At 38.8% G+C, this 23,313-nt stretch overlaps 1 protein-coding gene across 1 annotated transcript in view; it reads left to right on the top strand.

The window, feature by feature from the left end:
- Positions 1 to 23,313, top strand: part of rsrc1.L (arginine/serine-rich coiled-coil 1 L homeolog) — a gene marked incomplete at its 5' end in the record, with an annotated part of 180,982 nt that overhangs the window by 108,243 nt on the left and 49,426 nt on the right.

The raw sequence follows: 23,313 nt of genomic DNA, 5'->3' as shown, positions 1-23,313 counted from the left end.
CCTTAAAGGGGACGTGTCACTCAGACAAAAAATCTGTTTACTTTTTTTTTTTTTAAATTAAACTTGAAACCCCAAATGTTTTTAATTAAAAACATTCATACCTGTTAAAAACCTCCTAAACCTTCCCTATATCCCCAAGCCCATATTTATTATGCCCATGTCTCAGGTGATGGCGGAAATAAAGGAAAAATTTGTGCAAATAAGAGCTAGTGTATTGAAAGTAGATAATTCCACAGAGGATTAATTAATAATTATATATAATTGAGCAATTAACATACGATTATGCTTGCTGTCATGTAGGCCCACTTAATTAATATTCTGGCTACCATGGGCAGAGGAGGTTTCTGGAGCTTAATGGACATGATACTGTTCAATGGCCCATTATTAAAATAAGGTTACTCCAGCATTAAAATATGATTTATCCATTATATTGAAACGACTCTACTTAGCCCTTGTTTTATTCCAAAGGTTGTTTTTTTGTGCAGAATTGCCTACATCTGGCATTATTCTCAATGTTTCTAATAAAGTGAATCCAAATGATTTACTCTTGCCAAGTTCATCAATACAAGCGATCCTATTACAGTGCAGTTGCTATGCAGTGATTAGGGAAATTCATTCTTTGCTAAAAGGGTCTAACAGTTGTGCCCTGAGTGCATTAGGGTGATAGCCCTTGTGATACAGAGAATTCTTCAGCCTTGTGACCTCAAGGTGCTGCGTTAGGCACCAAAATTCTTAACCCGTGGCTTCCAGTTCTTCTGTGGGAAAGATGAGCATTTCTGAGTTATCAGAGAAACAAGGCAGATACAGAAAATGCATTTCTGGAATTGCTTTTAATGATTCCTAACAAATCAGCCCGAGTCTGGTAGGTCATTCCTTAATCATGGCATATAAATATTTTGTGTCAAGGATTATTAATGTTTCATTAGGCACTCAACACTTTGCCTTCTAAAGAAATCTCCCTGCAGCTGCTTATGGGGCATTATTCTTTTATGACAGAGGGGAAAATAAAACATAATAATTGCAAAATGGAAAATGTACTAGGCAGAATACCTTAAGTGTTAAATGCAGACGTGTAATGTTAAAAATCTAAAAAATGCTTTGACTGGTAGGACAGCCCACATGAAAGCTCACTGTCTGCTTCAGGCTTCAGTAACAGTTCCTGTAAAAGTATAAAATAATAACCATCCTTTATAGAGATAAAATATTTGGTCATGGGAAAAATGCAAAAGAAAAATAGGTCTGCCCATTTCATGCAATATTTAGTGGTGCCTTGCTTCTCTGGATGCCTGGTTGGGCATCACCATGTACCAGAATGATTCTTGATAGGAGGGTTTGTCCCCATGAAACATTGAATTTGCTGCAAAAGTCACTCTGTGGCTTAATAATGGAAAGTGCCGGTAGTAATATGTGATGTACCTGTGTATTTGCACTTTGCTACATGGTGATGCCCGGACAAGCATTCAGGGAACCAAAGCACCACTAAAGAATGTACAAAAGAAGTGTAAGTGAGAACCCTACATACCAGTGACATTTGCCTTATAAGTAGTGGGATTCTGTCATGGCAAATTTTTTTTTCTAAACGCATCCGTTAATAGTGCTGTTCTGTAATTAAATTTGTTTTTCAAAAGAGCAAACAGATTTTTTTTATATTTAATTTTGAAATCTGACATGGGGTTAGTCATGTCAGTTTCCTAGATTCACTCAGTCATGTGACTTGTCCTCAAAAACTTCAGTCACTTTTTACTGCGAGTTGGAGTGATGTCATCCCCCTTCCTTTTCCCCCTCAGTAGCCCATCAGCAGAACAATGGGAATGCAACAAGATAACCGCTCCCTGACACAAGATATCAGCTCCCTGGAAGATATGAGACTAGCGCTCAGTAGTACAAATCCAAATCCCACTGCGCATCTTCAGTAACACTGATTTGAAGCAACAACAGCCGTGTGTGAAAGCAGTTCCATCATGAAGTGCTGGCTCTTCCTAAAAGCACAGATTCAGGCAAAATGACCTGAGATGGCTGCCTACACACCAATATTTCAACTAAAAAAATACACTTGTTGGTTCAGGAATACAATTTTATATAGTCGAATGGATGTATTATTTGAAGTGTGAAAAATGTAATTTAAAAAACCAAAACTACACCATAAATATTGACTGAATCCTTTTAAATGATTGCCTAATGGGGGCATACTAATATGTCTCTGAAACTCCCAGAAAACTCATAGAGCCTCAGCAATTCATGAAACATGAGGACTTTACTCTGAAAGGCAAGTGTTCAAGAGTTGGTGGGAATCTATGGGGCTTATTTACTAAAACTCGAAGAAAATGCTCCGTTTTTTTATGAAAACAATGTCGACCAAACTCCCTTTCCCAAATTAAAATCATTGATCAACAAAACAAAACATAATACCAATATAGAGTGTCAATTCAAAACGTAAGATTGACACTCTGAAAACACAATTTTGTTGAATTTTTGCTGCGAAAACTCTTCTTTTCCTTGTTATTGGACGAAAACCCCAACCCTTATGGATTATCCAGCACAGTTGATGTTAGATGATATCAAGAAACAACTTCAGGGACATCTGCCATTGACTTCTTACATGACCTGGACAGGTTTGAGATGAGAGTATTTTCGGATTCGGCTGTTTTGGCATATGATAAATCTCTAAAAATTCGAAAAAAGACCAGAAAAAAAATCGAAGTTTAATAAATGGGCCCTGGTGAGATATTGGGATAGGTGTTGGCCAAGGAAGGAACACATAAAATAGAAAGATGTATAGGCAAATATGATTCATTCAGATAAAATATGCACAGCATTTGTTAATGTGTTAACTGCATTGTTTTCGGCATGAGCTGCACTAGCATATTCAGCCATTCTGTGAGATCTGTGACTGCAATGTCCTACTAAGGCTGTATACAGTATAGGAGAAAACCTTGTCCTTTTTAACAATCCCAGTTTTTTTATACTCCTATTTTCTCTTGTTTCAGTGCTGCACCAGATTTTTAGCAAGCAGAGAATACACTATGACTTGTTTTCGGATAATGCATAAAATAATATATTGTCCAGTTTATGAATACACTTGTCCATTAATTACTCGGCTTAAAAGTTGCAGTGCAGTGACCTGTGTGCTATTCACTTGTGCCCCCCACCAGTCTGCAATGATTCCTGTAACCAGAATGCTTTCCTTTCATGGCTCTCCCAAGAATAATGTTGGCAGAAGACTGACAGGAGTCATTTTCATATCATTTGAATTTGTTTGAAGGCGCAATGGTGTATATTTATTCCATCTGACACATCCAGACTGACAACTCACTATTACACAGGCTTTGGTCCTGTAATGGCAGTAAATCTCTCCCTTTTTTCTTTGTGCTTTTTGTAGTTCCGCGTTAGATCTGTTTAACGGCTTTGTTTTAGTGTGACATTGTTCAAACGGTTTTAAAGATCCGGCATTTCATGTTGAAAGCAGACATGCAGGCACAAAACCACACTAAAGATTGAGTGAGTAGTCATTTTTGGGGGATAGATTGGTCCCGTTTATGTGCTCTTTTGTATTTATACATTGTAAATAAAGGGCAATCGCAAAAATAAAATGCAGGTTACAAAAATGAAATCATTTATTAAACCGTTTGCCATCATGTACTCCTAGGGATAAAAAAAAATCCCAATTACATTTTTTTTTAAAGTTATCTCAGACCAAAAAAATTAATTTTATTCAGCTGGTTTTGGTTGTATATGACTTTTTTTTTTAATGGAAATTATTTTTAAGTGCAGCAGTTTTGTGCTTATAAATAGGATGTTAAACTTTCTGGAAGATGTTAGGAGCTTTTATTTCACAATTAAGTGGAGCAGGGTGATCATTCCTTTTTATACCACACACGCCTACATATCAAGAGTACTTGGGAATATTATCCAAACAGAGAGAACAAAATCTATATAAATTGATTTCTGGTGGGGTTTTTTTTTGTTTTGCTATTGGACAAGTCTTTCATCAGACACACTACGTAGCACTTTGTTCCATGTTCCATCTGTTTTTGTGTTTCTGCTGAGCTGCAAGATGTATGAGGAGTGATTTGCATGTCCTCAATCTCATTTCCTAAAGGCATCTACTCTCTCACGTCTGATTTGGTATTGCAATAATCTACATATCGCAGGGGCTATGTCAATACCTCTGTATTAAGAAGACATGGTGTATGGAGGGTATAGACTATTGCTGCACTGGCTAAAATCACAAGTTGAGAAACACTATGTTGGCCATTAGCTTGAGCATGAAAGACAATGCTGTTCTCATCACAGATATATAGATGTAGTCTTCAGACAAGTGGTGCACACTGCTACAACCCTTTCCCCTAAAATGAACAGTAACACCAAAATATGAAAATGTTTTAACATAATTTTAATATAATGTAATGTTGCCCTGCACTGGTAGAAGTGGTGTGTTTGCTTCACAAATGCTACTATATATATACAAGCCTCTGTGTAGCGATGCAGTCTAAAAAACTTTAGGCTACATAGCACGTACTGCCACTTAATATCACTATGTGTGCCTGAATAAAGACAAATTTTGATGTACCCTGCGATCCCCGTAAACTTTCTGGGTAAACACAAAATTGCAGAGGATTGTCAAGGATTCAAAGGGGGGAGATATGGAGTCACTGAAATCTCGTGACTGCAGCTGTGAGACAATGCCAAACAGACGGGTGAGTTCTACTGTAGTTATTCCTTACTTTTTAATATTATATAGCAGATAGACTCTGTACAATATAATGGTGTTCTACACAGTTTGTCTACTACAGTATTTAACCTGTGTCTGTTTTAACTCTCTCCATAGCTACACAGCAGCTTGTTTATCTACACTATATTACTGTTTCTAAAGCAAACAAATTACTTTTACCAGCGCAGGGCACCACTGCATTATATTCCAATTACTTTAAAACATTTGCATTTTTTTGCCATTGCTTGTCCTTTAAGGATGATTGGTGTGCCATGTAAAATGTGTGTACCAGAGGTATCAACATAGCCTAGACCAGTGATCCCCAACCAGTAGCTTGCGAGCAACATGTTGCTCACCAACCCCTTGGATGTTGCTCCCAGTAGCCGAAAAGCAGGAGCTTATTTTTGAATTCCAGGCTTGGAGGCAAGTTTTGGTTGTATAAAAACCAGGTGTACTGCCAAACAGAGTGTCCTGCAGGCTGCCAGTTCATATAGGGGCCACCAAATAGCCAATAACAGCTCTTATTTGACATTCCCATGAACTTTTTCATGCTTGTGTTGCTCTCCAACTCTTATTTACATTTAAATGTGGCTCACGAGTAAAATAAGGTTGGGGACCCCTGGCCTAGACCATTGAGCCCCAACCAGTGGCTTGCAAGCAACATGTTGCTCACCAACACCTTGGATGTTGCTCCCAGTGGCCTCAATGCAGATGCTTATTTTTGAATTCCAGACTTGGAGGCAAGTTTTGGCTGCATATAAACCAGGTGCACTGCCAAATAGAGCCTCAATGTAGGCTAACAGTTCACCTAGTTACTACCTAATAGCCAATCACAGTCCTTATTTGGCACCCCAGGAACTTTTTGCATGCTTGTGTTGCTTCCTAATTCATTTTATGTTTAAATGTGGCTCATAAGTACAAAAGGTTGGGGACCCCTGGTCTAGACCATTTGTAAAATTATGCTAATTAAAACACTTAGGGGCAGATTTATCAAGGGTCGAATTTCGAATTTATGGGAGTTCATTATGGTGGATCCGTACGATCTTCGGAATGTGTGTGGAAAGTCCCGACATTTTTCGTCTGGCGGAGATCGGTCGTTTGGTCGATCAGACAGGTTAGAAAATTTCTGTTGGCTGCCGATAATATCTCTGCGTGTATTGCCGATCGTACGATTTTCAGTGGGAGACTGTCACTAGCTTTGTCTATCCAACGATTGCTGTCAGGGGCTGAACATCGGCTGATCTGTTCTTTAACTACTTTATTTGGTCGGAATGGTAAGACTTTGATCTGAATGGTTAGTGGCAGGTCGGGAGATGGGAAAGTCCAATCGTACATTGATTCGTAAGATCAGATCTTTGCGTCTGTGGCCAGCTTAAAACAGCAGTTCGGCAGGTGGCAATAAGTCGAATTTGAGTTCTTGAAGGGCCAGTGTATGATAAATCTCAAATTTTTAAAAAACTCAAATCGAATTTTAATAATTCCCTTGTTGAATTTGTCAGTTTTGGCCATAAAAAATTTAATTAGAATTTTCACTTCGACCCTTAATAAATCTGCCCATGAGGTACCTGATAGTGGGTTCACACTATAGAGAGTTTGGAAAGTGCAGGGTTCAAAGGGATGACCCTAAATTTTACTGATGAATCTTTAAAAAAACGTAAATATTAAAAAGTGTCAGTATTTAAAAAATACAAGAGACTGGTGCTGATATGAGAAAGTATAGTATATTCATAATCACAGTTTGACTTCTGATCAGGTCTGGAATTCTGTATGTAACTGAGTGTGTGTGGCTTCAAGTGTTCTCCCCTTTGCTCTATGCCTGGGACATGAAGTCTTTATTTTGCTTAGATTTTAGATCTTCGAAATTCTACTTATAAATGTAACTGACAGTCCTTTGTTTGACATTTACTCTCATGGCTAGATTACACACCAAAAGCCTAATAACACTAAAAACACACACAAAAAAATGTCATCCTTATCAGACCACACACTTTCACCCACTACACTGCTTTAGCATTTGAAGTGGACTTGACATGGATCATTAGACTTACTCAATATGCCAATATGCTACTGGAGAGGCTCATTGTGATCGGCTGGATGTGTGTGCACTGAGCCGTACAGCTCCAAATTATGGAAAGGCCGTTTCCCATAGACTCCATATTATCCAAATAATCCACATTTTTAAATGATTCCCTTTTTCTCTGTAATAATAAAACAGTACCTTGTACTTGATCCAAACTAAGTTATTATTAATCCTTATTGGAAGCAAACCCAGCCTATTGGGTTTATTTAATGTTTACATGATTTTCTAGGAGACTTAGGGTATGAAGATCCAAATTATGGAAAGATCTTTTATCAGGAAAGCCCGAGGTCCCGAGCATCCCGTTTTTTTTGAGGCCCTGTATATTGCCCATTCTAATTGTATATATCAGTCAAGTTACTGTACAGCCAGATTGTTAGCCAAAATTCTGATGCACTTCATGTTGCACAGATATAAAGTTCCTTCTGAGCATGAGATGAGTAAGGCTTCAGAGATGTAGTCTTCACTGTATGTGTGTGTGTGGCCTTTGTGCATTCCTTGATGGCCCGCTACGTTTTTGTTCCATTACAGATTTCTGCTTCTCTGAGAGTTTTCGACATTTTTTGATTATGTTCCTGTGTTCAGTTTTGTTTTTGGCTTGTTCTTCAAGTATTTAAGGCACACTTGCTCTTTGTGGCATAATCCCCTGCTTAGGACTCAACTGTGTTTTTGAGTGCTTGCGACAAAATATCAAAAACAAAGTGAATTCATTGTATCCATGCATGGGCAATACCCTAAGTAAGTACTTTACACATAGCCTTCCCCAACCCCCTAACCATTTTGCAAAGGAATCTTCCATCAGTACATTTGCCTGATGTTAAATGGGAACTATTGTTAAAATAAAAATTCAATATAAGCTTCATCATACTGAAATAAGAAACTTTCTAAATACAATCAATTGAATATACTGCATTGTTTCTGAAATAATCAAGTTTATAGTTACTATCCCTCTCTCAGCTTCTGTTTCTCTTCATTCTTTCTTCATGCAGCAGTTGGGTGTCAGATATTCATTGACAGTTAGATCCAATATATCTTATAGGGGGGCTTCCTTAGCTAGCAGATGTATTAGAGCTCACTCAAATAACTGATCCCAGTACAAACAAAATCTAACAAAATAACTGCCTTTTGCACAAATTCTGCATGTAGAGAGACATAGGGGCAAATTCACTAAGATTCGTAGTTGCGCCAGGCACAACTTCGCTGCGCTTCGCCGCGCTTCACCAGGCGTAGTTTCACCAGCGCTCCGCAAATTCACTAAAATCCGAAGTTGCGCACAGGGGTAGCCTAAGGTTGCGAAGTTGCGCTAGCGTTGATTCGCTAAGTGAAGCGAAGTTACGCTAGCGAAGGTTAATTTGCATACGGCGCCAAATTCAAATTTCAATGGAGGAATACGTATCAGCACTACAAATGCCTAGAAAACCTTCAAAACATCAAATAAAATTTTTATTTTGCCCTACACATGTGCCCACTGTATAGGTAAGTTGCCATGAGTCAGGAAATGTAGGGGGGAAGGAGGGGAGCCCTAAAAAATTTTTCGATCTTTTTCAGCCTATCACCCATAATGTAGAAAACACGCCAGCGTTTTTTGGGACTTAGAAAAATGTTTGAGCAATCCCTATCTACTCTATTGCGCTTCGCCTGGTCTGAGGTGGCGAAGGAAGTCTAGCGTAAAAGGTAGCGTTCAGTACACTGCGTGCGTTAGTGAATTTGCGTAGTTACGTCCGTAGCGAAAATTCGCCAGGCGTAAGGGTGCAAAGTAACACTAGCGAATCTACGCCAGCGTTCGTTAGTGAATTTGCGAAGTAACGAAAATGCCCAACGCTATCGAATTGACGCTAGCGTGCGGCGCTTAGTGAATTTGCCCCATGATGTCTGGTGATTTTGATAGAGTGAGCTTTAAGGGTCAGGCTACACACACGGCAATTCACACGCGTCGCCCGAAGTTTTCTCGTGTGGCAACTTCGGAAAACGAAGTGCCACGTGTGCATTGCCGCAGGCGATTTTCATTTTAGCCGGCAGGGGGGAGGCAGTTCAGGGATATTGTCGCCCCAAAGAAGAGGAGATTTGTCGCTGGGGCGACCAAACCCCCCCGAATCTGCTCATGTGGCCTGACCCTAAACAGTGATTTAGCTCTGGGGTCCAGTGGGTTGATTCCAGCCCAGGCACTATGTGCCATGAGACTATCTGTTCTTCGTGTGCGTGTGTGGCTTTTCTTTGGGTTCTCTGGTTTCCTCCCACATTTCTAAAACATACAGACAGGTTATTTGGTGGATAATGGTGTAATTATTTCTTTGAATGCTCAGCTTGTCTTATTTACTCCAGCATTTAACATTTACAATTCTAATGTGGTCTCTGTCCCATTCGTCTTTACTACCTTTTAGATTAGCATTAATGACCACAAAATGCTCTGGGTTGTCCATTCTACCTGTTCAGCGTGTAATGTTTTGCTGGGGAAATCTATTGTGTCCTCTGCAGCTCATTATCCCCTATAAGAGAAAGACACTGTAATCTAATGCGGCTCGGCATTGAAGTGAAATATGTCATCTCATTTACCAGCCTTTTGAGAGACATGTCAAGTACATAATAAAGGGAACTAATTATTGAATCGTTTAGTGGAACGAAGCAACATCACTTCCTTCCTGTTTAACCAATTTACACCGGTCATTTAAAAAAAAAAAAAAAAAAGTTTATTTTTATTTGCCATGTTTGCTTACCATTTAAATTATGGGGATACCTATATTATAGAACAAACATATTTTCCTAAATTTTGTTTGTTGGAGAGTAACATATTAAAATCTTATTTCCAGGAGGGTTTTGCCTTTACTTTTGTGTGATTTTCATTTTTTTTTTTCTTCTTTTTTTTCATCCTGTGTTCGGAAATATTCATCACATCGCAGCTGTTCATGAATAATGTCCATTTAAAGCGGCTGGCAGAGAATGCTGGTGTGTTGGCGAGATGAATTAAATGTTTGGGGGATCTGACAGGCAGCACGCTGCTTTGTGATCATTCCAAAGTTCTAATAATCTCCCTCACCTTCTCTGCCTGCCACTAATGAAAGAGAATAGGTGATTGCACCTCTGGCTATGTTCTTCGCCTAATGACTCCTCCAAAGGCAGATTTATGAAGAAAAAATTAACTTTGAATGAGGATTGAATTGGTCCTGACAGTCTGATAGACTGTGACACAGATTCTATGGCAAAACAGACGTAGCCCTAATTGATTATCAATATTTTAAGCAAAGTGATGAAAATAAGCATTAAGTGATGAGAAAGGCAGTCTTAATACAGTAGGCAGTAACCAGGACGCAGGGAGTCTGCAGGGATGCCGCTCCTGATTGCTCGTACTGAGTTGTAGCTGTCAGGTTTTTTATTTCCCCTACCTTTGCTTCACAACATTCTCCCCGTTCAGTTGGCTTTTTTTTTCTTTAGAGTGAAATGACTGGAATTTTAATCAATTAGTAAGTGAAACTATGCTGCACTTTCTCTAGAGATGTTTGCTAAGATTTCAGATTTAGGCAAAGGGGGTGTTTATTTTCAGATACAGGAATAAAGTCTGATGTCATGACAAAATGGTTATTGATGCAATAGTGCTAATAATAAGGAGCAATGTGCCCCAATTGTCATTTCTTTACAGAATAAAACTAATATCAAGGGCAGACAAATGATCTGACATATCGGAATCCTCTGTTAGGGCTCTTACACACGGCCGTTCCGACCTGCGTTCCGTTTTTTGGCGTTCAGCCGCAGGGGAGCGCAGGAATAGACGCAAGTCATGATTTGAAATGGGGCTGTACTCACTCAGGCGCGTGTAGGCGCCGAACGCAGGAAAAATGCAGCATGTTGCGTCTGAACCTGCGTTCGGCGCCTGAGTGAGTACAGCCCCATTTCAAATCATGACTTGCGTCTATTCCTGCGCTCCCCTGCGGCTGAACGCCAAAAAACGGAACGCAGGGGAGTGCAGGTCGGAAATGGCCGTGTGTAAGAGCCCTAACATATATTTTGTTTAAAATGAAAGGGGTGTTTCACCTTTAAGGTAACTTTTATTATGTTGTAGAACGGCCAGTTCTAAGCAACTGTTCAATTGATTTTCATTATTTATTTTTTATAGTTATTTGCCCTTTTCTTCTGACTCATCGCTGACTCCCTTCTAAAAATCAAATGCTCTGTAAGGCTACAAATGTATTGTTATTGTTACTTTTTGTTACTGATCCTTCTATTCAGGCCTCTCCTATTCATATTCCAGTCTCTTATTCAAATCAATGGTTGCTAGGGTAATTGGTCCCTAGTTACCAGATTGCTTAAGATGCAAATTGAAGAGCTGCTGAATAAAAAGCTAAATAACTCCAAAACCTTCAATAATAAAAAATTAAAACCGGAAGCAAATTGTCTCAGAATATCACTCTCTACATCATACTAAAAGTTCTCAAAGGTGAACAACCCCTTTAACACTTGTAGTGCACAGAGAATCACAATTGTGTAGCAGTTCAGGGGATTTGAGTTTGATTCCAGCAATAGCACAATTTGCATGGAGGTTGTATGTTTTCCCTTTGTCTGCGTCACTTTCCTCCCATACACACAGCTCAATTGGCTCTTGATAACATTTACTATAGTTTGTATGTGTATATGACGGGGCCTTAAATTGTAAGATACACTGGGGCAGGGACTGATGGGAATAATGCAAATAAATGCAAAAAAAAAAGTGCAATATTGCAAAGGAAGGTAACTGGCCCATCAGAATACCGGGGAAAGTCCTGGTGGGCCCTGACCCTCTTGGACCTTGCCACCTGCCCACAAGCCAGCCACCAGTGCTCAGCTTTGGAAAGATTCAGGCAACAATTAAGATGGCCATGCGGCCACTATGGAATGTGCAACTATCTTTCATTTTTTTTCCCCAGGCGGTGTGGCCTAATTGACATTGAAGTAAGTAAGTAGTGAAGCAGGGAGAGTTGGTGGCTGGGTGGTGGACCATTGAGTCAGGTACACGGGGGATCCAATATACTCTGTTTATCATTTTAAACCATTGCCCCTATTGCTTAAACGCTACAGCTCAAGTATCTAACATCTGAGGATCCCTTTTCCATGGTTCCAGATTTCCAATTTCACACAAAACAGGGAAAATAAAATGAAGGTCTAAGTAGCCCTTTCAACAAATGACAAAAACAGGTTCAATGAGACTTGTATTGTACAGCAGATTTTGCTCCTTGGGACAATCTAGGCATTATTACATGTAATTGGTTGACAACGATATCCGCTTATTGCAACTGTCACATCTATCACACATGGCCCTATGCAAGCAGAAGATTGTATATAAAGTATGGTGACAGAGAAGCCTTTTACATGGAATTAAGTTTAGGTTATATTTATGACCTGTAAACATCTCAGTCCAGAAACATGTGCAAACTAATTCAAAACATCCATTTATATAATCGTATTATAGAACTGCTCACTCATTATGGTCTCATATATGGTCATAAGTTTGTTTTAGACAGTACCATATGTATTTTAAGGAATATTGTTTTGGCTACTATTGAAAGAAATTATTATGGATTAGTGTAATGAAACATATTCACGCTGCTTTTTCAGCTCAAGCCCACATTGCAGGTCCAACCTTTGGTCAGCCCTTCTAGCTCATAACAAATATAGGAAAACAAATTCTCCTGTATCAATTATTTATTCATTATGATGGGCTTTCAGGTGTACAAGAAGAAAATAATAGGCATTCTCCCCATATCTTGCCCTAAATGAGGAGCCCCTCCTGCATCTTCTCCCTTCTCCGAGCTCTCCCAGAAGGGCCATGCCCATAATTTGGGGACTACTGGTTTAATTTAACAGGTGCAGATCTAGCAATATTTGATTGCCTTAGAGTCCAATCATTTAGATTTATTACAGGTATGGGATCTGTTATACAGAATGCTCAGGACCTTGATCTTTCTGTAATTTGGATCTTCATACCTTAAGTCTACTAGAAAATCATGTAAACAGTAAATAAACCCAATAGGCTGGTTTTGCTTCCAATAAGGATTAATTAGATCTTAGTTTGGATCAAGTCCAAGGTACTGTTTTATTATTACAGAGAAAAGGAAATCATTTTAAAAAAATTTGGATTATTTGGATAAAATGGAGTCTATGAGAGACAGCTTGTCTGTAATTTGAAGCTTTCTGGATAATAAGTTTCAGGATAACTGATACCATATCTGTATTACATTTAAAAAAATGTTAACACTACAACGAATGGTAGAGAATAGGGATGGGCCAATTTGACTCTCCGTTTCACCAAAAATTTGCCGCTGGCGAAATGTCACCGACGCCCATTAAAGCCGCACTATGAAATGACGCCAAGTCTATGGGCGTCATTTTTGCGGCGAAAAAATTCGCCCATCCCTAGTAGAAAAGGCATGTTTTTCCTATGTTTTAATAAACATATTTTCTACCCATACCTTTGTAAATGTACAGAGGTGAGATGCTCTCTGTTGGTTGGCTATAACACTTCAATTTTTAGCATAATTAGAGTATAAAGTATATGTTTTCTGTATAGAATGTATACAGGGATGGTAAATGGCTGTTAATGACTTTCAGAGCAACAGGGGCTGCTGTAAATACCAATAGGCAGGGTATCCTAAGGGATAGCTGATACCTCATTAGATTCCCTCAGTAATCAATGCGGTGTAATGGGGAGAATAGACTCACTTTTCTGGTCTGTTTGGAACTTTATAGTGTTAATTCCCTTTTCATGTTAACTCATAAGCCATTCAATATGGAACAGCTTTACTCAATTTCTTTAAATTAACAATAGCGAGCTTTATAAAGGGCCAAGGAAGTGCCCGAAACGTCGCTGTAATACCCAGAAATTAATGCAATAAATTTAATTAAATTTAATTTAAAGAAATTGAGTAGTGCTGTTCCATATTGAATGCTGTATATAACAGTGAATGTGGCTGTTGGGGAAATCTGCAGTACAACGGACATTTGTTGTGCTGACTACTTGCTGCTAACTCATAAGCCATGACATGAACCCACCCCATTTCTCCCAGTGGATCGAGCCAGACAGTTAAGGAAATGCTATGGTTTACACACACAAGGCCCCCCCCCCACCTACACCTGGGTTGTTCACCTTTGAATTATTTTTGAACTGGTTTTCATTTTTTTTATTATTTGTGTTTTTTTTTTAGTTATATAGCTTTTTATTTGGCAGCTCTCCAGTTTGCAATGTCAGCAAGCTGGTTGCTAGGGTCCAAATTACCCTAGCAACCATGCACTGATTTGATTAAGAGCCCGGAATATGAAAGTGAACCACCCCTTGACCTGGAATCTAGGCACTGTCTGGCTTAAATAGGGACACCTGGGAGTTATGATTTAAATACAGAAAATGTATCTAGCATTTTGATAACAGTAAAGGTTTGAGTGCAAGCAGTCGTGCCTCTGTTTTCTCTGTATAATTTAGCCACAAGAGGCCGCTGTTTCATTCGAATCTGTAGTACTTGCTGTCACACAGATAAACACATATATGCAAATTAATAAAGTTGCCTGTGCAGAAAACCCTATGTATTTTTTACTAAACATTAATTAAAAAGCAAATTAGATGGAAATCTTACATTGAGCAGAGTATACAGTATGTTCCATGAAAGAGTGTCATGTGATACTTTGTGTTCCTGGCAAATCGGAGTAAAGCCTTTGCTTATCTCTCAGTATGAGTAAGCTATATAACCACTTAATATTCTACTCAATAAATAAGCTAAACAGCTATTTATTGCTCCTATAAAAAGGAATGGAACTTTCTAGTTATTACAAGAGAAAAGGAGAAGCTGCTTTTGTGCTCTTGTCTCAATAAGATAATGGGGATAATAATCTAATAGATACTTGATTGTCTTTGTCTAAGTTGCATTCTCTTAATGGTAATATAGGGTTATATATTTATTCTTTTATTTTTTTCTATTATTATTATTCTATTTTCCAACTAGCAGACTTTCAGTGAGATTAATGAATGAGTAGGGATTTCATGCAGTGCCATCTAGTGCAAGTTTAGAGAACAGGCTGGTGATGATTAGCATGAGTTCTTTGTGTACTTGAAAGTTGTGTGTTCTTTGTGTACATGAAAGTTGTGTGTTATTTGTGTACCTGGGGAGAAATTTACTAAAGGGCGAAGTGACTAACGCTTCACACTAAGATGCGGATTTTAAAAAAGACCGACTTATCAAAAAATCTAAGTTTTTGGCTGAATAGGTCGGTTTTCGATTGAATCAATCCATTTTTGATCATACAAATCGAAGTAATAGCGCATATTATCGAATTTGATTCAAAGTCCACCAATTGACTCCAAATTAAAACAGCAATTTGGCAGGTTTTAGATGGTGAATGGTCAAAGTCGAATTTTTAAAGAGACAGTACATGATACATTTTGAAATTTGAATTTTGAAATTTTTTTCAATTCGAATTTGGACTATTCCGTAGTCGAAGTACACAAAAATTAGCCTGAAATTCGAATTTTTTCACTTCGACCTTTGATAAATCTGCCCCTAACTGTGAGACAGAAAACAATACAATCAGTAAGAGGCCCATTTATCAAAGGTCAAATTTCGAATTCATGTTAATTTTTTTTTTTAATTTGAATATACTCACAATTTGTCTAATATTCGATGGAATTGGTTGTGACCCACAAAATTCGAAACGTATTAAATTTGTATGAATCAAATTTTAATCCCGAAAAAAATGCAAATGTCAGGAAGGCTATTAATATCTTCAAATGGCTCAACGAATCTCTGCCATTCACTTGTACAGCAGGTTTTAGGTGCCGAATATTCGAATTAGGACTGTTCCCGTGGTCGAGAATAAATCTCACATTCTAATTTCCATTCGAATAGGGGGATTAAAATTTCGAATGTGTGAATTTTGAAACTCGAAATTTGAATTCACTAATCGTCCCTTAATAAATAGGCCCCTTGATAATTCTGCCCCTTAATTAATCTGTGTCCGAACGGAATGTGAGGGTCTCCAAAAATACGAAAACAAATGTAAAAAAGTAGAAAATTTACTCCTATGAGTAAGTGCCCCAATAGGCACGAAATGCGTTGGGTATCATGTCCTAATAAATTTTCTACTTTTTTACATTTGTTTTCGTATTTTTGGAGACCCTCACATTCCGTTCGGACACAGTAATTTTGACTTTGCACCTTGGGACTGAGGTGAACTGTGAGTGTTTTCTCCTTCATTCTTTACTTCAATTGGCATTTTTTTATTTAATACTTTTTCATTAAGTGGTACCATATTTATCTATTTTTATGTGGCAGTAGCACTAACCTTCGCTTCTATAGCCTTAATCTGCCCCTTGATAAATCAGACCCTTGATAAATCTGCCCCTTAAAGTGTTTAAATAAATCCAAGCTTATAACGCAACTCTGTTAAAGCTTGTACAAAAAGTAAAATTAATTTGATAAAAAAAAGGGGGCAATTCTGTAGTGACAGTACCCATTTAAAGGTAAAGCTGTAGAACCCCTTTTAAGAACCAAGTCAATTAAGCAACAACCCTGCAAATGTCCTGGGTGGACCATAAAGTTAACAATTATCATACAATCTAACGGCATTTCTGGTTAATACTCCACTTGCACCCGGAAAGCCGGTACCAAGTTTCTTTGATGTAATTGCAGATCAACAGACGGAGCCGTAAGTGTTTAAAACGTTGGACTTGGCAGCAGGCGCTTCTTAGAATGATGAAAGCGTGAGACTGTCCAATTACACGGCTGCTGAAAATGTTTCCAAAGTCTCCGGGATACAGAATACTTAAATGTATGTTGTGCAGCCAAAGACAGAGGCTTGATGCTGGCAACAGAACGAGCCATTTTCCTCCAAATGAATCATTTCTCTGTATGCGGAATTACATCATATTTTCTCCTTATATAACTAAAAGCTGTATCTATTATATGGAGTAATTGCACCTAGAGATGGTGGGGATGCATTAGTTGCATGCTAATACACAATTCACTTGATATTTCTCCTGGGTATCCTCTGTTTTCCTTGCCCATAATGTTTGGCCACAGAGTGAGATTAAAGTTTGTTAAATTGTCTTTACAGAGGTTCTGTAACTGACAGTGGCTGTAAACTGCCCCCCCCCACAGTAAATTAATTTTAGGGTCCCAAAATATTGGTTAGTTGACCAATTCTGCCAAGATACAGGTAAGGTTATCCAGAATGTTTGAGACCTGGGGTTTTCCTGGATTTTGGATCTTTCTGTAATTTACCTTAAAGGACCTGTAACACCATGTTTTTAATACTTGTTCTCCCCCCCCCCAAAAAAATAGCAATAATGATTGGTAAGGCTTATTGCCCCCTGGATTTTTTCAAATTCTCAGCTTGAATTTACTCCAAATTATCAAAATGCAAAACGATGCTAAAAAAAATGTAAGGTAAATGCAACAACAATGCAAGCATAAACTACAATCACAAAAGTCAAATACAATTGGGCAAATCAATGAAATAACCAGACAAACTGTTAAAATGAAGAACTAAAAAAAGTATAAGTGTGTGTGTAAGCAATTGTGTACAGTTCTAAAACGTGTGTAAATGTGTATGTGGGTATTTAAATATGTGCAAAAGAAAAAACGTGTACTGTGTATGTGTAAATGCATGTATGTAAATTAAATGTGTAAAGAAAGGGCACTTACCATTTCTGTGTTGCGGGGGTGGTGTCCAGGATCTCAGATCTTGTGCAGCAGGAAGTGAGTGGGCGGTGCTGGGGACACTGGAGGTCGGGTCCTGCGACGGGTGTGACGAGGAGGTAAAAAGTCGGCTCCTGCGACAATTGCGTCGCTGGACCAAGGTGACAGCCTCCTTGGCTCGTTGCCTAGGGGGTTGGGGGCACATCATGCTCACTTGTAGCGAGGGAGCCCTTTGCTGCACAGCACGAAGGTACTAAGTATTTGCCAGTCACAGCATTCTCCTGCCATCACATAGAACCTACCTGATTTGCAGTTAAAGGAGAACTAAAGCAAAGAAGTATCATGGAATTGATTCAAATTATGTTTTGGTCTTCTCCACCAGCCCAAGGCAACCACAGCCCTTTAGCAGTAAAGATGTGTGTCTCTAAAGATGCCCCAGTAGCTCCCTATCTTCTTTTCTGCTGATTCACTGCAAATGCTTTGTGCTGCTGTCACTCACTAGGGACTAACAATATAATGTGTATATAGAAGGTAAATGTCTCAATACAAGACTGATTAGCTATTAATTCAAATTAGGGATGCACTGAATCCACTATTATGGATTTGGCCGAACCCCTGAATCCTTCGCGAAAGATTCGTCCGAATACTGAACCAAATCCGAATCCTAGGATTTTTACTTCCTTGTTTTGTGACAAAAAGTTATGCGATTTCCCTTCCCGCCCCTAATTTCCATATGCAGATTAGGATTCAGATTTGGTTCGGACGGGCAGAAGGATTCACCCGAATCCTGCTGAAAAAGGCCAAATCCTGGATTCGGTGCTTCCCTAATTCAAATACCGTATATACTCGAGTATAAGCCGTCCCGAGTATAAGCCGAGGTACCTAATTTTACCTCCAAAAACTGGGAAAGCTTATTGACTCGAGTATAAGCCTAGGTTGAGAAATGCAGCAGCTTCTGGTAAGTTTCAATCAAAAAATTGAGGGTTTCTGCTCCCATTGGAGGTGCCGGCATCTCGTTTTTGGATGCCGGCGACCATTCTTCGACGCCGGCGAATATTCTTGGAGACTATTCTTGGACGCCGGCGACTATTCTTGGACGCCGGCGAATATTCTTAGGCGCCGGCAACTATTCTTAGGCACCGGCGACTATTCTTAGACGCCGGCGACCATTTATGCTCTTGACCCGAGTATAAGCCGAGGTAGAGTTTTTCAGCATATTTTGGGGGCTTAAAAAATCGGCTTATACTCGAGTATATACGGTACACATTATATGGAAGCTCAGAAACCTGTGCAATTTGTATCAAAATGTACAGCCTTTTAGCAGCAGCTTTTATGACGTGAACCTTCTTTTCTGATGACTTGCGACAACCATTAAGCTTTACTTACTTACTACTCAACAGCTGCTCAAAACTGAGCATGTGCATTTCTCTCACACCCCTAACAAAATCCAAGATGGTGCCCCCTGTGCCCATCTTTGATGGCCTGGATCATTACTCATAGAGATTTTAAAACTTTAGCCTGGTTGCAGAAAGTTTATTGTCTATAAAATGACATTTCTACCTTAATTTGTTTTTTGGATTGTTTTCTTTTAAAATAGCAATTGTTGTTTTGGAACACCCTGATTCCTTCTGTAGTTGCTTCCTACTTTTCACCTGCAACATTAACCAAATATTTAATTTGGCCATTTTGTATTAATTTGCGTGCGACTTGCAATATTTAATAAAGAAATGCAATTTTCCGTTAATTAGTAGTTGTTTGTTGATAGAGAGATTCTTAGAAAGCAGGTGCTTTGTTTCCTCAAGATGAGCCCCTATTAAATGATGCATATATCTGAAGCAGAGCCTTTAAGTCCTAGTGAAATGACTGAATGTACCTCTCTTAGATTGTCAGTTCTTCAGGGGAGGGATAAACTGTGCCTGAAACAGTCTGTTCATAGTGCTGCATTCAATGTGTATATAAGATTATAATGATATGTCCGTTGATTAGATTTAATAAATCCGTTTGGAAGCCTGTCTTTTTATACCGACTCCAAATACATGTACCATAATTTCACATTTTAAGTGGTGCTCCAGTTTGGACAAAAAGTTAATTTTATTTTACAAACTATAGTTCTCTGTGTTATATTAGAAGATATTTGTCCCACTCCGTGAGCAATTGTACTTGCGTGTCTTGCTCAAGTTCCCTCACCAAGCCGCGGTAGGTAGACAGATATGCAGGTATATATTAGCTGATGCAGGTATGGGATCCCTCTTCCAGAAAATGTATTATCCAGAAAGCACCAGAATTACAGAATGGCCGTCTCGGAAAGACTGCATTACAATCAAGTAATTCCACGTTTTTCGAATAATTTCCATTTTCTCTGTAATAATAAATCAGTATCTTGTACTTGATCCCAGCTAAGTCCTTAAAGGCAAATCAATCCTATTGGGTTTATTTAATGTCTAAATAATTTTTAGCAGACTTAAGGTATGGTGATTCAAATTACAGAAAGATCCCTTATGTGGACAACTCCAGGTCCAAAGCATTCTGAATAATAATAGATCCTTTACCTGTTCATATTTACAACTCTGCTGAAAAAATGTAAAAAAAAAAAAAGTTATTTTGCCTTTTCTCAATCAAAATCAGTTTTCTCCTCTCACTTTCTGGTGTTATATCTACCAGCTGCTGTAGAAAAGTTCAATTTCCTTTGCATTTAGCTTAATCTATGAAGTAATCTCCGGTTTTCACTATAGTTTAATAGGGTCCTTGGAAAGCGAAGGCAATTTATCTACAGACTGTGCATATGAAATGATAGTGTGGACAAGGTGTTTGTTATAACTCTGACTGTGCCCATCAGCAGCTGCATCTGGCTTTGAAGACACAGTAAAGACAGTTGGGTAGCACTTTGTAGTGTCTAGTGTCTTGACTACCTTCATTTAAAAAGTAGAAGCACATTCGTTTGGAGCCAAACTGGCGCTGTAACAAAATGTAGCTCGACACCTTGTTCCTCTCTCCTGCCTGAAGTGATGAAAGTTCTGCTTTCCTACTGGCAGTGTTTCATTATGGGATATCCAGCTGTGTATCTTTTTTTTCTCTACACAAGACATATAGGAATAAAGTAGCTGCAATGATGGGGCCAAAAGGGTCATTTGTGTGTCCAGATTCTTAAAATGGCAATTCATATGCTGTTATTCAAAATAGCCTGGACGGCGTATAGCATTCCAAAGAAACCCGCTTGTTGGAAAGGGCAAGCTAACAAAGCCGAAGAGATAAATCAAATTCAGGAACGGAGAGTTTATTGAATCTAAATTGTGCCCAGTTGGCCTAAGAGCTATATGTGAGCAATCCATCTTGCGCTTATAATGCAGACTCTTCTAATCCACCTGATGTTTGCAATATTACATTTCGGTCTAATGAGCTCTACTAATACATATTGAAGATGGTTGTAAGGAGCAGATTGCAACTCTAAGTGGGTTAATTTGAAAAAGGCATAAGCTTCGCCTTTAACATGACTCTAGGGGTACATCTACAATTACACTTATAAGCAAAATTCACTTTAAAAGGAGTTCGATTATACACCCACAACCTCAATGTGTTTAATGTTTGGAAGTGTTTATTTCATTATGAGACTGCTGGAGGCACCACCGGACTTCTTGAATTTTACTGAATAAAATCGAACCTTTTGAGCTTCCATTAACTACACTGGCAGTGCTCTGGCATAGGATGTGATAACAAATACCTGTACAGGGGGAGCAGAATTTTTAAAGCCCCTAATTAACAGGAGAGTTTTGGAGAGAACCTGTTATCCAGAATGCTCGAGACCTGGGGTTTTCCGGATAATGGATCTTTCCATTGGATCTTCCTACCTTAAGTCAACTAGAAAATCATTTAAAAACTAAATAAACCCAACAGGCTGGTTTTGCTTCCAATAAGGATTAATTATATCTTTGGATTAATTAAAAGGTTCTTTTTTTATTATTACAGAGAAAAAGTAAATTTTAAAAAAAAATTGGATTATTTGGCTAAAATGCAGTCTTTGGGAGACAGACTTTCCGTAATTCGGAGCTTTCTGGAATGCGGTTTTCCAGATAATGTATCCCACACCAGCTTGTGTTTCCTCTGGGTACTCCATTTTCCTCCAACACTCCAAAAAACATGCAGGCAGGTTAACTGGCTCCTAATAACAACAATGTGGTCTAGTTTGTGTGCGTGCGTGCTTGAAAGTGATAGGGACCTGAGATTGAAAGTTCCATCGGGGCTTGGAATGATGCTGAATATTGCTATATAAGATAATTACAATGAATTCTGGTACACTGTTGGCCCTAATATGCCTGCAATTTCAATTTAGAACAATATCTGGAATTGAAACTGGTTGCTATGGTTTACTAGACAAGTATCAAATTTAAGACCGTTGAGTGCATTACCCGCATTGATCATTTAAAAACATTTTACGTAGGGCAGTACTTGGCTTGGTTTAAGGGGGTTGTTTAATCACTTTTTTTTAGGGATGCACCGAATCCAGGATTCGGTTTGGGATTCGGTTTGGGATTTGGCCAGGATTCAGCCTTTTTCAGCAGGATTCGGATTCAGCTGAATGCTTCTGCCCAGCCGAACCGAATCCTAATTTGCATATGCAAATTAGGGGCGGGGAGGGAAATTGCGTGACTTTTTGTCAGAAAACAAGGAAGTAAAAAATGGTTTCCACTTCCCACCCCTAATTTGTATGTGCAAATTAGGGTTCGGATTCGGTTCGGTATTCGGCCGAATCTTTACCAAAGGATTCGGGGGTTCGGCCGAATCCAAAATAGTGGATTCGGTGCATCCCTACTTTTTTCCAGTCCAGGTGTTTTCAGATTGTTTACCAGAAATAAAGACTTCTTTCCACTTTTTGCTGTTTTTCCAAAATTAAAGTTAAATGTTTAATGTTTCTCATTTTTGGAATATTAGCAACTATTTTATCAATAATTCTAACAGCTCAAGTTCTTCAATAACATCAGCAGGGCCAAAGATGAGAAATGTATCAGCTAATACAGTGATTCCTAATCAGTGGCTCGAGAGCAACATGTAACTCACCAATCCCTTGGATGTAGCTCCCAGTGGCCTTAAAGCAGGTGCTTATTTTTTAATTCTTGGCTTGGGGGCAGCTTTTTGGCTCTGTTGCCAAACAGATTCTCCTGTAGGTTCACAGTCCATATAGGGCTACCAAATGGCCAATAACAGCACTTCCAGGAACATTTTTCATGCTTGTGTTGCCTCCTTTTACATCTGAATGTTGCTCAAGTGTTAGAAAGGTTAGGGACCCCAAACTAATGTATATTCAGAACAGTGTACGGTGTCAGCGACCTCCCCCCCCCCCGGTCAAGGTGAAAAATGTAACTTTAAACTACAATATTGGAAAAACAGTCACAAAGTCTTTATTTTTGGTGAACTGTCTGACAACAATTGAGCTAAAATAAGAGCTGAACGGTGAACAACCCTTTTCAGAATGTAATGAAGAGATGTCTTTTGTCAGGCACTAAAATATAAGTATATACCCAAGCAAAAGATAACGGCAGAAACCAGAAAATACTAGTGGTGAAGTTCTCTATAGATACAGGCAAAATATTTGAGAAGGCTATGACCCTAACGGTGACGGCAATATGGCCAGCATTATTTCTACTCAATACTTTATTTCATAAATGGCAAACCAATCTTCTCAAATAGGAGAAGGAGATGCAATATATGGATCTAGTAGTACCAGAGGGGATCCATGAACCCAGTGCTTAATGGTAAACCTTGTTAATCAATTACAGGATCTGGAGAAGGAAGTACAACATACAGATGAATCGCTTACTTAAGGTGGCCATACATGGAGAGATCCGCTCGTTTGGCGATGTCGCCAAACGAGCGGATCTCCC

The sequence above is a fragment of the Xenopus laevis genome, chromosome 5L (genome assembly GCF_017654675.1).
Source record: "Xenopus laevis strain J_2021 chromosome 5L, Xenopus_laevis_v10.1, whole genome shotgun sequence".
Lineage (NCBI taxonomy): Eukaryota > Metazoa > Chordata > Amphibia > Anura > Pipidae > Xenopus > Xenopus laevis.
The sequence above is the reverse complement of the archived record's forward strand: the minus strand, read 5'-3'. Positions and strand labels throughout refer to the sequence as shown.